Source organism: Vespula pensylvanica, chromosome 5 (assembly GCF_014466175.1).
Source record: "Vespula pensylvanica isolate Volc-1 chromosome 5, ASM1446617v1, whole genome shotgun sequence".
Lineage (NCBI taxonomy): Eukaryota > Metazoa > Arthropoda > Insecta > Hymenoptera > Vespidae > Vespula > Vespula pensylvanica.
The window spans coordinates 2605417-2618911 of record NC_057689.1 but is presented as its reverse complement, the minus strand read 5'-3'; the positions used below and the strand labels follow the sequence as shown (position 1 = coordinate 2618911).

Sequence of the window (13495 nt, the reverse complement as noted above, 5' to 3'; positions counted from 1 at the left end):
TGTATGTATGTATGTATGTAGGTATTCACATTAAGTAGTACGTCTCATCGTTTTCTTCTACCTCATCATGATATATATATATATATATATATATATATACACAAACATATATATATGTATGTATATATGTATGTTGTATATATATATATATCTACACATATCATACATATATCATGTATTTTCCCTCCAGTCGCGGTATTTCAAGAAAGAAAAGAGCTCTCTTTGCTGTCCTACAAACTCATTCCAACGATCTATATCTATCTAACTGTTGCCTGAAGGAACGATTAGAACAATAGGCTTTTCTTTTTTCTTTTCTGTCTCTGTCTTTCTCTCTCTCTCTCTCTCTCTTTCTTTTTTTTTGCTTTTGCTTTCTTTTTCTTCTTTCTCCTTTTTTCTTTTTTCTCTCTTTTTTTACTTTTACGATCCTTTCACAATCCTTTCGCATCTGTATCACACGTGATACCTTGATTAGAGAAACATCTCTTTTTCCTCCTACTTCTACTCATGAAGTGTGAAAGGGACGTGTCGTTAGAACTTTTCTTTTTTTTTTTAATTAATATTTAACGCTTATTTTTTTCTTTTTTTTTTTCTTTTTTTTTGAATGAGGGAGAACACGGTAATGGATATTATAAGTAATATTATGGGCGTTGCTTGATTGATTGGTATTACTGTTTTTTAATTTGTCTTTTTTGGATCTATAATATTTATTCTATTGCTCGTTATCATTAGCTCGTTGGTCTCATTAGTTTCTTTTTTTTTTAATTGAAGTATCTATAATTATATTTATTAAAGTACTAATGTATAATTATATTTATATAATATTTATTATTAAATATATATATATATAAATATTACATATATATATTTATATATATATACATAATATTTATATTATATTTATCGAAGTATATAATGCATAAATTAACGATCTCTACGTCCTTCGTTGCTTTTCATCGTATTACATCAAGAATCATTTTATTCGGTAGAAAATGAATAATATCGAAGTGATATAAAATTTTCTAATTTCGATTCATCATCAGAGATACCACTATCTGTGGTTTCGTTATCATTTGGAAAAAAGCAAGCAAGCGAATCTGTAAATTGGAATAGACGCGTTTGGAAATTGCGGAAGAGAAAAGAAAAAAGAGAAGAAAAGGAACACACAAAAAAAAAGAGAAAGAAAAAGAAAAAGAAAAAGAAAAAGAAATCAATTTTCCAGCTGACCGCGAATCGATCGCCGAACGAATGGTTCGTTCGTGGTTTGCGTTTTATATTCACGAATCGTACGCTTTCCTCGATTTTTTTGTAATCCTTAATTTTTATGACAAAACTTTTCGACGAAACGTCGGGATACTCGTCTTATATCTTTCTCTTGACTTTTTAACGAATGAAGATTCAAGTTTTCCATAATTCTTGATTGCAAAGATATTACTTGAGAAGAAAACTAGAGAGGTGTGTGTGTATATACTATGTTATGAAATATATAGATTGAAAAGAGATAGAAATAGAGATAGAAAGAGAACAAGAGAGAGAAAGAGAGAGAGAGAGAGAGAGAGAAAGATCAGAAACGTTTCTCCATTGGGTACAACCTGTGCGGCATGCTAAACTCGTCTAAAGCACGAAACTCAGTGAATACGTTAGCAAGAACGGTCCGGGGTGTAACTCAAAGTACAGAGGAAGAGGAAGAGAGATAGAGATACACTAAGAGTAAGAAAGACAGAGAGAGAGAGAGAGAGAGAGAGAGAGAAAGAGAGAGAGAGAGAGAGAGAAACTTGTTCACGAAGACGCGATTCCTAGCTCGTAGCATACTTCCTACGTGATCTATTATTGTTAACATTTTCTCGACTTTACAATGCTGGGAAGACTAAGAAGTAAGAATGTAAGGAAGTCGAAATGTCTTTGCCAGGTTGGTAGGAGGTACATGGTAACTCACATTAGAACAATTGCTATGTTAATTCAACATTCGATTACGCTTTAATATAATCCGAATGAAATTTAACATCAGATTTGACTCTTCCGATCATTCTTTCTCTTTCTCTCTTTATTTTTCGTAATTTTTGTTTTTTGTTTTTTTTTTTTGTTTTTTTTTTCCCTTTACCATCCACCTGACCCCACTGTTTATACGAAAAAAAATATATCCATCGAAAGGGAAAAGAAACACTCTGTTCGTAACGTTTCTTCAATTTCACGAATGGTCCGACAAAATTCTTTTTGCTTATATAGGATATATTGTTTTTCGAAAAGTACGAGAGTGAAGTCGATAGGAGAAGAAGGATAAACGAGAAAATTTATTTAGCGACGTCGAGATTTCGATCGATATTCGACGAATCCTTCGAGATCTACTACAAGATTGTATACGATTGTAAATTGCCAGTTATCTATCTTTCGTATTTCAATTGATACAGGTATAAAATTTCTCACGTCGTTATTCGTAATTAATTGATATGTAATACATATCTGTATACGTAATACAATTAAATGATTATTTGAAACAATGGTAGATTTGTTTAAACGTTTTATAAAAGGTAAAACGTATCATTAGAAAAATCATTTCAATTGTTGATATTTCGATAGAGTTAAATCATGATTTTGCGATCGTTTTGTAAAAAAGACCTAATAGCTCGATCGATTTTGATTTTTATACGGTTAGAATATTTTTGTATTTCGACGAATAAAGGTCGAAGCTCTCTTTCTCTCTCTCTCTCTCTCTCTCTCTCTCTCACACATATACACACACGCGCGCGCGCGAATAAAATTAAAGTCGTATTAGAGATTGTTTTATAATTATTTAAATAACGTCCAATGTACGTGAAGTATAACTATCTACTTAATTAAAAAATAATATGTTCACTTAAACATTAGATAGCTCGTAACAAGCGTTTAATATAAAATAATTTTCAATGAATATTTCGATAAATAAAAATTTCGAAAGCGGAATAATTCTCTGCTTATATAACGCGCAAATGATTTTGAAAGTTATCGAGTTATTATCCTTGTATATTTCGACGTGTAAACGTCTAAATATTTTCTTTGCAAATAAAAGAATTAAAATATTTGATACTTTCGATGATTCGGTAAGTATCGTAATAATTCAAACGATATAGGATGAGCGTAGATTTTAATAAACTAATAATTAAAAAATAATACATTTATTCAAACAAATCATATAGCTCGTAAAACTCGTTAAATTTGATACTTTTAATTCGATAACTCGATACTTCGGTGCGTTTAAATTCCAAATTTTCAATTGTCAACTAAAGACAATAAAAATGACCGCTCGACTGACTTTGATGGTTATCGAATCAGTACTCTTTTGCATTCCGACGAGTAAACATCGAAGCTCTCTTTTACTAAAAGTGATAACTTTAAAATTAATACTTTTCGGTAATTTAAGATCTATTTATTAACGAGTTAAAAAAAAAATATTTAAACAATAGTACATTCGTTTAAACATTACGAAGATCGTAACGCGCGAGAAACTTAAAATAATTTTAATTAGAAATTTCAATACTTAAAGATTTTCATCTCGAGGTCATTGACTACGCGAGATGTCAACATTAATAAACTTTTGATTGACTTTGACGATCGTCGAGTCAGTTTTCTTTTACATTTCGACGAGAGAGCATCGAAGCTCTCACTTTCTAAACTAAATTAATACTTTTCGATAATTTAAGATTTATTTAAACGATATCAATGTACGCGGAATTAAATAAACTAATATTTAAACGATAAATAAATTCGATGAAACATAATACGGCTTGGAGTAACCATTGAATATAAAATAATTTTTATTTATTTTCTATTAGACTTAAATTTTGAATTCGAGTTGAATTCGGCGTTAGCTACATAATATAACATTAACAAAGACAAACCTTTGATCGACTTTGACGATTATCAGCTGAGTTCTCCTTTGTTCACTCTGACGTGTGAACATCGATGTATCTCTCATTACGTCTTTCCTGCAAATAATAACGAAATACATAAAATAAGTATAATATATTTCTACATCACACATTTTTTGAATAATTTAGCAAATTTCTTATTGTAACGGCGATACTAATAATTACATTTTTATTTTTCCGTTTTAGAAAATCATTGCAATCGTACGAAAATTCGATGATGAAATCGGAACGTTGAAAAAATAAAAACGATAAATTCGCGAAATTGAAGCAGTGTTTGTTCGTACACGTTTCGCGATTTAAACAACAAAAAGTGATTTTTTTTGCATCGATTGCGTGCAATGCAGTCGTTAGAGTCAGTGTTTGTTCGCAAAGTATTTCGTTTTTTTAATAGTCCCACAGACTGTATTTATAAAAAAAAATAATAGTTTCGCGAAGTAAATTCAGTGATCGTTCGTCAACAAATAATTATCGAGAATTAGAGTCAGTGTAATCAATGAAGAGTATCTCGATCAACGTAGATGTCGATCTACTTCATTTTCAACCAACTAGGAATCATTCATCCTCAATTTCGACCTAATTCGCGAACGAGTGTTTTAGAGCCATCGCAGAACTTCTGAAGTAGTAAGTGAACAAATTTTAAGTTCCTGCGATCACTCAATCATGCCAAGGACGAAAGGTCTGAATCGGCACGAGTGATTGGTCGTAACTAATTAGTAGTAGAGCATTCATTGACCACGAGTAAATTTCCTCGGAGATTTACTCATTAATTGTATTTATTCATTAGATCAGAATATAGAGTCTTCTCTTTAAACGTTCTGATTATAATTATTTGTTATAAATATTTCCATATGAATTAATTATTATTATTTTATACGCGTTTTTTAATATTTTCCTATCGTGCACATAGTAAAGAATATATATATATATATATATATATATATATATATATATGAAAAAAATATGTATATTTTTTATTTTTATATTTATTATATTTATTTTATATTCTTATTATATATATATATACACACACACACACACACATACACATTATATATATATATACATAAGAAAAAATTCTAGTAGAGTCGTTACTTTTGAAAGAAAAAAATGGAGTAGTCATTCGTAAAAAAAAAAAAAAAAAAAGAAAGAAAAAAAATCGCAGATAGAATATCCTAATTTCTTTATTCTCCTTATACATTTTTATTCATTCTAATTTATCATCATTTATAAAATCGATCGATCGATTTTTTATTTTAAATCGAAAAAGACTAATTTGTGAAAATTCTTTTTACGTTGATCATCTTTCGAAGTTCTCATAATCCTCTTTGGAGTGTTGTCGCGTTACTTAAAACCATTTCTTCGCGTCTGATCCTCCTAATGAATACTTGATTAATAACATTATTTAAAAGCTCCAAGCGGCGGACATTGCTTGCTTTAAGTACTTAGATATAAAGTTACCTCCGAAGGAAAAAACATTCTTTTAATTTCGTCGTTAACTAACCCCCGGCAGTTTATCTTAAGCTTGTCTAGTATTAAAAAGAAAAAACTATGTACCCAGTGTACGCTAAGCATACTCTATGAACTCACCAAGACGATATTTTTCGATCGATAATATATTTTTACGCGAACTTCTTTCCATTCGTACACACGCACTTCTCTCTCTCTCTCTCTCTCTCTCTCTCTCTCTCTCTCTCTCTCTCTCTCTTTTACAATTAATTAATGATTTCATCCAATCGAAAACTATGCTACGAGTTCATCCCACGAGTTTTAGTATCCAATTTTTTTCTTCTTTTACCTTTCTTTTACTTTTTCTTTCTTTCTTCCTTCTTTTTCTTTTTTTTTTTTTTTTTTTTACACAGGATGGATCAAAAGTTCTCTAGGCTCGTTCAACAATGCGAAGAAAAAAAAAAAAAAAGGAAATAATTAGTTCAAAAAATCTCGAAAAAGGGGCAGGTAATCGGTATATATTTCTTTTTTTGTTTTAATTTTTTTTTCAAATCAACCGTAGGAACAGTTCTTTTTGTTTTTTTCACCGTAGAAAAACTTTGAACTTTTCCATCATCATTAACCCTCCTCTCTGTTTTCTTTTTTCCCTTCAACATTCTCCTCCTTTCTTTTCTACCCTTACATTCTCCCCTCCCACACACACAAACATAAAGACACACACACACCTCACGTTTCCTTTGCGTTTCATCGGTCGAAAGTTATTCGCAGTCGATATATACATAAATGCATATATCGATTTAGTCGAAATCCCCGCGAGCGCATGCATTTTACTGCAACCGACGCTTACCGATATATACGACAGGATTTTACGAATTGCCGAATAGAGAAATGTTGAATAATGGCCGAATCCTTTGTAAAATAAATTCGATCGTAAATTTTGTTACGGAGGCAGATAGAAATGGTTTCCCGTGTCTTTCTTTCTCTCTCTCTCTCTCTCTCTCACTCTCATTCTCATTCTCACTCTCACTATCTCTATCTCTATCACTGTCGTATTTCCGAATAGGTATCTTTTTTTTTATTTTTTGTAATTTCCTTTCTTTTCCCTTTTCTTTCTTTTTATTTTTTTTTTTTTTTTTGATACGTGCGATCGGAAGTAATCTTTGAGAATTTTATTTGTATCGAATAATGGTTGACCATAACGGAGAGGACGATTTAACTACTGTCCGATCACGATCTCAACCATTATCCAATTTTGTCATTTCTCTCTCTTTCTCTCTCTCTCTCTCTTTCTCTTTCTCTAGTTCTCCGTTTCTATCTCTCTCTTTCTTATCTCAAGTTTTGCCGGAGCTCTTATCAAGTTAATCTTTGCCAAGTGGATAGACTAAGTCGTGCAATTTCGCGTTTAAGTCGTCGTCGTCGTCGTCGTCGTCGTCGTCGTCGTCGTCGTCGTCCTCGTAGTCGCGGGAAATTGCAGGGACCCCGACGAACGACGACGTTGAACGCTTCGAAGAGTTCCACTTTGTTAATTATTCCTCTGATTCGATTGTCTTCGCGGAAAATAAATTGGAATAAACTGGGAATAGAAACCGAGTTAAGAACCGACGCTCTCTCGCGAGCGAAAGAGAAAGATAGAGAAATAGAGAGAGAGAGAGAGAGAGAGAGAGAGAGAGAGAGAGAGAGAGAGAGAGAGAAAGAGAAACTTGGGTTTAAAGCTCGTTTCTCTCTCTCTCTCTCTATCTTTTTCTCTCTACTTGTTTGTCTATCTCATTCTCTTTCTTTCTCTCTCTTTTGCCTTCTCTCTCTCTCTCTCTCTCTCTCTCTCTCTCTCTCACCCTCTATCTCTCTCTACCTGTTTGTTCGTTTCTTTTTCTCTTTTTTACTCTCGCCACGTTTTCCATGGAAAATTGTAAGCTTGCTTGACGGCTGCTGATGCTGCTGCTGCTGCTGCTGCTGCTGCTGCTGCTGCTGCTACTGGTGCTGCTTCTGCTGTTACTGCAGTTGTTGCAACAGCTGCTACTGCTGCTGCTGCTGCTGTTGGCGGATTTGCGATAGGAAATTGGCGTCGGCAATCAGAAAAAACTCCTCTCGAGTTAATGAGACGAAGTACGAAGACCGTACGGATAAATTCACGTCACCTCAGCATTTATCTACATTCGTTCTTTTTTTTTCTTTTCTTTCTTTTTTTTTTTTTTTTTGAATATCTCTTCGATATTATGTATATATATATATATATATATATATATATACACACACACGCACGTGTGTGTGTTCTTATACACTTTTTTTTATTCCTTCTACATAGACCTCTCCATTTAGGGAAAGACTATGGGAGGATGGATGTGAGGAAGAATATTATTTTTCATAACACCAACTCCTCCGTAAAACAAAATGAAAGAAAGCATATCGGTTCTTTTCGGATAATACAAACTTTTTCTTATTCCATAAGGTTCGGTTGAAAGTAGATTTCTCTTCTCTTCATTCTCTCTCTTTCTTTTTCTTTTTATTTCTATCAAAAACTTTCGAAACTTTCATTTCCTTACTTCCTTTTTCGCGTATCCAAATCTTATTATCTCATCCTTTTTATACATTTTATTGTCAACGAAGAAATGATATTTGAATTAATGAAATATATATATATATATATATGCACGTCGGAGTTATCGGAAAATAATATTCTTTGAGAAAGTTTAATGATTTATAACTCCAAAATGATTTTAATATTATACCCCTTTAAAACGTTCTTTTTTTCTTCCTCATGTTTTTCCATTTACCATCAGATATACAAAGCGTACAATTATATATCAAACATATCTTTTATCTCCCTTTAGATTTTAAATCCAGGAAAAAGATAAGAGCGATCGACAATGTTAAATGAATCGAATTGGTTAAACTCTAAATTTCTTTAGCTCATAATTTGTAACTTTCTCTTTCTCTTTCTCTTTTTCTTTCGTTACTTTTCCCCTCTCTCTCTCTTTTTATTCTCTGTCTCTCTCCCTCTCCGGTACTCGATCTCTCGACCACTGTCACTCTTCGTGTTTGTTCTCCTTGACCTAGACCATTCCCCTTCGTGATTCGTCTTCATTTACTTTTTTTTCTTTGCGAACATCACTCTCTGACGAGCCGTTTATTATTTTTTTCTTTTAGCTTTCCGCAATGTCCTTTTATTTCCTTTTAAAAATGTCTCCCGACCATAGTACTGCTAACGTATACATACGTAACGTAGGTACACGTAATAAATATACATCATTGTTATTTCGCATGAAATATTTTCTTGGTGTTTATCATCGTCTTCTATTCCAACATTTTAACCTTTTTCAAACATGTGTCTGTTTATGAGTGTGTGGGTGTACGAGTGTGTGTGTGGGCGCGTCTGTAGGTCGTTTTATCGAGAGATTAGGTTAAACGAAAAGATCTAAACCGAAAATAATCGATAACGCTCGAAGCAACAATTTACGATTTAATTATCCAAAAAATAATTAACAGCAATCGGTGTAATGATTAACAATAATAGAACAACTTATACTAATGATCTTTGTTCTATCTTAATAACTGAATTTTTCATAAACGATTGATAACGATAGAAGCTTTTACGATTTAATAATTCGATATCGATAATTTTTCTTTTCTCTCTTACATTTCGTTCTTCCTTTTAAAGTCTTCAAAAATAAGCGTCGTCGAATTGAAAGAACAATTTGCAATTTAATTTGTGCTCTTTTTTTCTTATTTCAATATTCTTTTTTCAATCGGTAATAGTAATACAATTTCCGACGTGAAATTAAGCGCAAAGTTTCGAGATATAACGAAAAGAGAAGATGCTATAATGAAAGAGAAGGTTACTCCTTTGATATCGAACGATGCAGAACGTTTGTTGCATTTCTAGGATATCGCTAAGTGCATCTTGACAGGCACGCATAGTCTCCGGTGCATAGTCTCGGTTTCTACAAGACGGTGTGTAGAGAAGCGTTGAAGCAATCTCTCGATAAACGGGTAAGCCGTTTCGATAGGATAATTACAAAGGACTTCCTCGTAACAGTCGATATTCTGTGGTACTTTAGAAATCGATCGTAGTTACAACTTGCCAGGTTTAATTTAAAACGAGAAGATTCAAAATTCTAAATGGATTCAAACAATTGCAAAAAAAAAAAAAGAAAGATATTCGATTAATTTATCGAGTTTCTTCGATCTTTCCACATCTCTCAACGGAGATTCGAATTTTGTTATTAAAAATATAGAAAAGAAAAAACAAAGGAGTTAAAAAAATTAATCGAAGTTATCGTAACGATCAATCTTAATATTTATATATTATTCATATTTTATAATTTCAATATGGTTTTGTTGTAAAGTATAATTATAATATTTACGAGATATTATGTGAATGATATAGTAAAAATTTTTCTGAAATTAAAAAAATTACGTGTTTTATTTATATAATAATCTGGTTTTAAACAAATACCACTGTAGCAATCAATCAATCAACATGCAATATATATAATAACGTTATCATAATGTATTCGATTTATAAGAATTATTTTTAAAAATGTATAAACGTCACTAAAGGACATATCATTATAGTAATCAGACGCTTTAACACACTAGGTGGATAAAAATGTTCATGATCAAGGATCTAAAAAATAAATCGTTAGTCCTTACTACTTTTTATCGTTATCTCTCGTATCTTCGTTTGTTTACGAGCGTTAGCGAAGTATATAATAATCATTAGATCTCATACCATAAGCTACTATGATATATATATATATATATATATATATATATATATATAAAACTACTATTATACTATTACTATACTCTTTCGCACACTTTTATCGATCATTTGTCAGGAGCATCCTTAACCCCTTTGTTAGACAGTCTCGTCGGCGTTACTTCGTTGCGAATTATTATTGTCGCCATTTCGAACGTCAATAATATCCAAGAAGATAAATTATAAGAGAGAATACGAATAATCAATTTATATAACGTTCATTTAGATAAATATCAAAATTATTTCTTAAAATATTAGATATCGAAAAATAATTATATAGATTATATATTTATACAAGATATTATATTATCTATTCATAGATAATATAATAATCATATTACATTATCTATTTATAGATGATATTATATATAAAGGAGATAAATTTCTTTTCCTTTTCTTCTCATCCTTCTTTCCATTTTCTTACTTCTCTTGTTTCGTTTCTTTTTATTTTTTTTTTTTTTTTATAAAATATCTTTTAAGCACCACCAGTCTCAGAGGATTTCAAGATAATTACCGTCGTGCTATTGATTTCAAAAGAAGTAAGTACGTAGAAGGAAGGGTAGCAGGGGTTACTAGAGTGATCGAGGACCGATAACTCTGTTCGACGAATAATTTATGCCGTGGATGTTGTGTTGTAGTCGTTTAGAATCGTATATAGTCCCTTCCCAGTCTTTCGCTTCGTAAATGAAGTTTTCTTCGCGAGCGAAGTCGCAAACGAATCGACTATAAGAATTAAATAACACCTGGTGCTTGCTCGACGGCTCGAATTAATTGTAAAATCCTTTCCATTATTATTATTATTATTATTATTATTATTATTTGATTATTTACAGAATATCACATTTAATATCGGGTTATTGTTAATTACGAAAGACAATGCATTTGATTATACGTTAGTTAGATTTTAGAATCTTTTATCTCGAGATCGGTGAATCCATTAGATGAGATAATTAGAAAGAGAGAGAGAGAGAGAGAGAGAGAGAGAGAGAGAGAGAGAGAGAGAGAGGAAGATCGTTAGCTCGATATTATTATTTTATTATTTACATAATGTTATTTTAAAATCTTTTTAATTACGAAAGAAAATATATTTGATTATACGCTGGATAGAACGTATTAGATTTTAGAATCTCATATCTCGAGATCGGTAAATCGTTTAATTGAAATAATTAAAAAGAGAGAGAGAGAGAGAGAGAGAGAAAGAGAGATAGAGAGAGAGAGAAAGAGAGATAGAGAGATAGAGATAGATAAAGATAGAGATTGTTAGCTCGGTATTATTATTTTCATAATATTATTTTAAGAAGGTTTTAATTGCGAAAGAAAATCTATTCAACAGAGAACGCGTTCGATCTTGGAATTTCGTCGAGATTGGTGAATCGTTAGCTAAGATAATTAAAGAAATATTGTTAGTACGATATTATTATTTCGTTATTTAGACAATATATTTTTTTTTTTTTACGGTGCTTTTAAAAAACGAAGCGAAATATATTCGTTAGCAAACGCATTCGATCTTGAAAATTTTTTATCTTTAAATAGAATTGAATCGTTAGTTGATATAATTAGAAAGAGAGAGAGAAAGAGAGAGAGAGAGAGAGACAGAGAAAGAGAGAGAGAGAGAGAGAGAGAGTATATATGTGTGTGTATGTGAGAGAGATAGAAATAGAGAGATATTAGTTCAATTCGAAGGATTTAAAGCAACCCTAACGACGCTATGGAGAAGTTCCATCCAGGATTTCGAAAGGGCAAGGTTCTGGACATTCCAAAGATAAATTTGACTCTTCGAATGACTGAGAGAGACAGAGACAGAAATAGAGATAGAGACAGAGAGAGAAACCTTAACGGAATTTGTAGAACGATTATCACGCGACTACCTCAGCTTCCGATTTCTCTCTCTCTATCTCTCTCTCTCTCTCGAACGATCTCGTTTCATCGATCGTACCGCGACATCGATAGAATTTCCGGTTAATCTTGACGGACACTTGCGGTTATAGAACGTATGTCACCATTGTTAATTTCATCGGATCGAGATTATATTAAATAGTTGTTGTTTTTTTTTTACCTTCGATTTTTTTTTTTTTTTGTATAATTGTTTTCGAATTTATACCGAGTTAGAATGAAAAATTACTTCGAAAGAGATTCCGCGCTTCTTGTATTTTTTTATTATCGTAATTCGAATAGAAGAAAATTATAATTCATTAATTTTTTTTATGTTTAAACGTCTCGTGAAATAAGAATAATTATCGTTCTCGAAGTCGATCGTGAAATCTTCGCACGATGCTTTGACCCTTCGCCCTTTATTATTTTTCTTTTTTTTTTTTTTTTGGAGACAATTCTCTTCATATTTATGCAAAGTGTCAGAGCCCAAAAGTTCTCAAAGTACTTTTGCGGTTTCTGAATCTGAATGGAAGAAAATTAGTCTTAAATTAGTCTCCTGATAGGAATAATTGACGTTTTCAAAGTCAATTATAAAATCTTTTGATCCAGCCATTATTTTCTTTTTATTCATTTTTCTTTTTTTCTTTTTCTTTTCTTCTCTTTTTTCTTTACATAATTCCTTTCGTACTTGCGCAGTGGATTAGAACACGGAAACTTTCTACAATTCGTTCTTTGCTTTATAATCCGTGGAAAAGAAAATTAAGTAGAATACGTAATCGATTTTTAAAATCACTCATAAAACCTTTTGACATCGACCCTTCGTTCTTTTTCCTTTCTTTCTTTCTTTCTTTCTTTCTTTCTTTTTCCCCTTCTTTCTCTCTTTTTATATTCACGCAAGAATCAGAATCAAAAGTTCCTAAATACATATCTTTTACTTTTATTATCTGAATAAAAGAAAAATTATTCTTTAAAGTGCGAACGATTAACTTTTAAAATCAGCTTGTGTAAAAACTTCTGGCTCTACCGATAATATACATCCTTCTAATGGGGGAAAAAAAAAGTTTGTTTTTATCGTAAAAATAAACAAGATATTGTTGCTGTCGACTTATTAGGTAATTCGACAAACAGACACACACACACACACATTTATAGAAGAAAAGAGAAAGACGTAAAAAGAAATCGAAGAAAAGTTTTCAAGAACTATCTCGTTTCTGTAACTTTCTCTCTCTATCTCTCTCCCTCTTTCGAGAAGGGATCCAGCAAAGTTATTTCAACTGCCAAGGCATACACAGGAGGCTCTGGATGTCGAGGAAACGAAGCCTCCGGGATACTCTCGGCGCGAGCACAGAAATATAACTTTATAATTTCATTTCTGGCACGATCGATTGCCGTGCTTTAAACGTGCTACGTTCGAGATAGTATCGTAAAACGAGATAGTGTTCTTACGATTTTTAATCTCCTATCGAGTTTTAACGATTTATTAGGATACTAACATTTCTTTTCTTTCTTTTTTTTT

The 13495-nt window shown here is 31.7% G+C and overlaps 1 long non-coding RNA gene across 1 annotated transcript in view; it reads right to left on the bottom strand.

Annotated features, from left to right (window-relative positions):
- The window catches only part of LOC122629469, an 86935-nt gene that overhangs the window by 65194 nt on the left and 8246 nt on the right, over positions 1 to 13495 (bottom strand). Inside the window, exon 2 of the long non-coding RNA XR_006327270.1 lies at positions 3873 to 3959. This is a non-coding gene — a long non-coding RNA (uncharacterized LOC122629469). The remainder of the gene's footprint in view (positions 1 to 3872; positions 3960 to 13495) is intronic.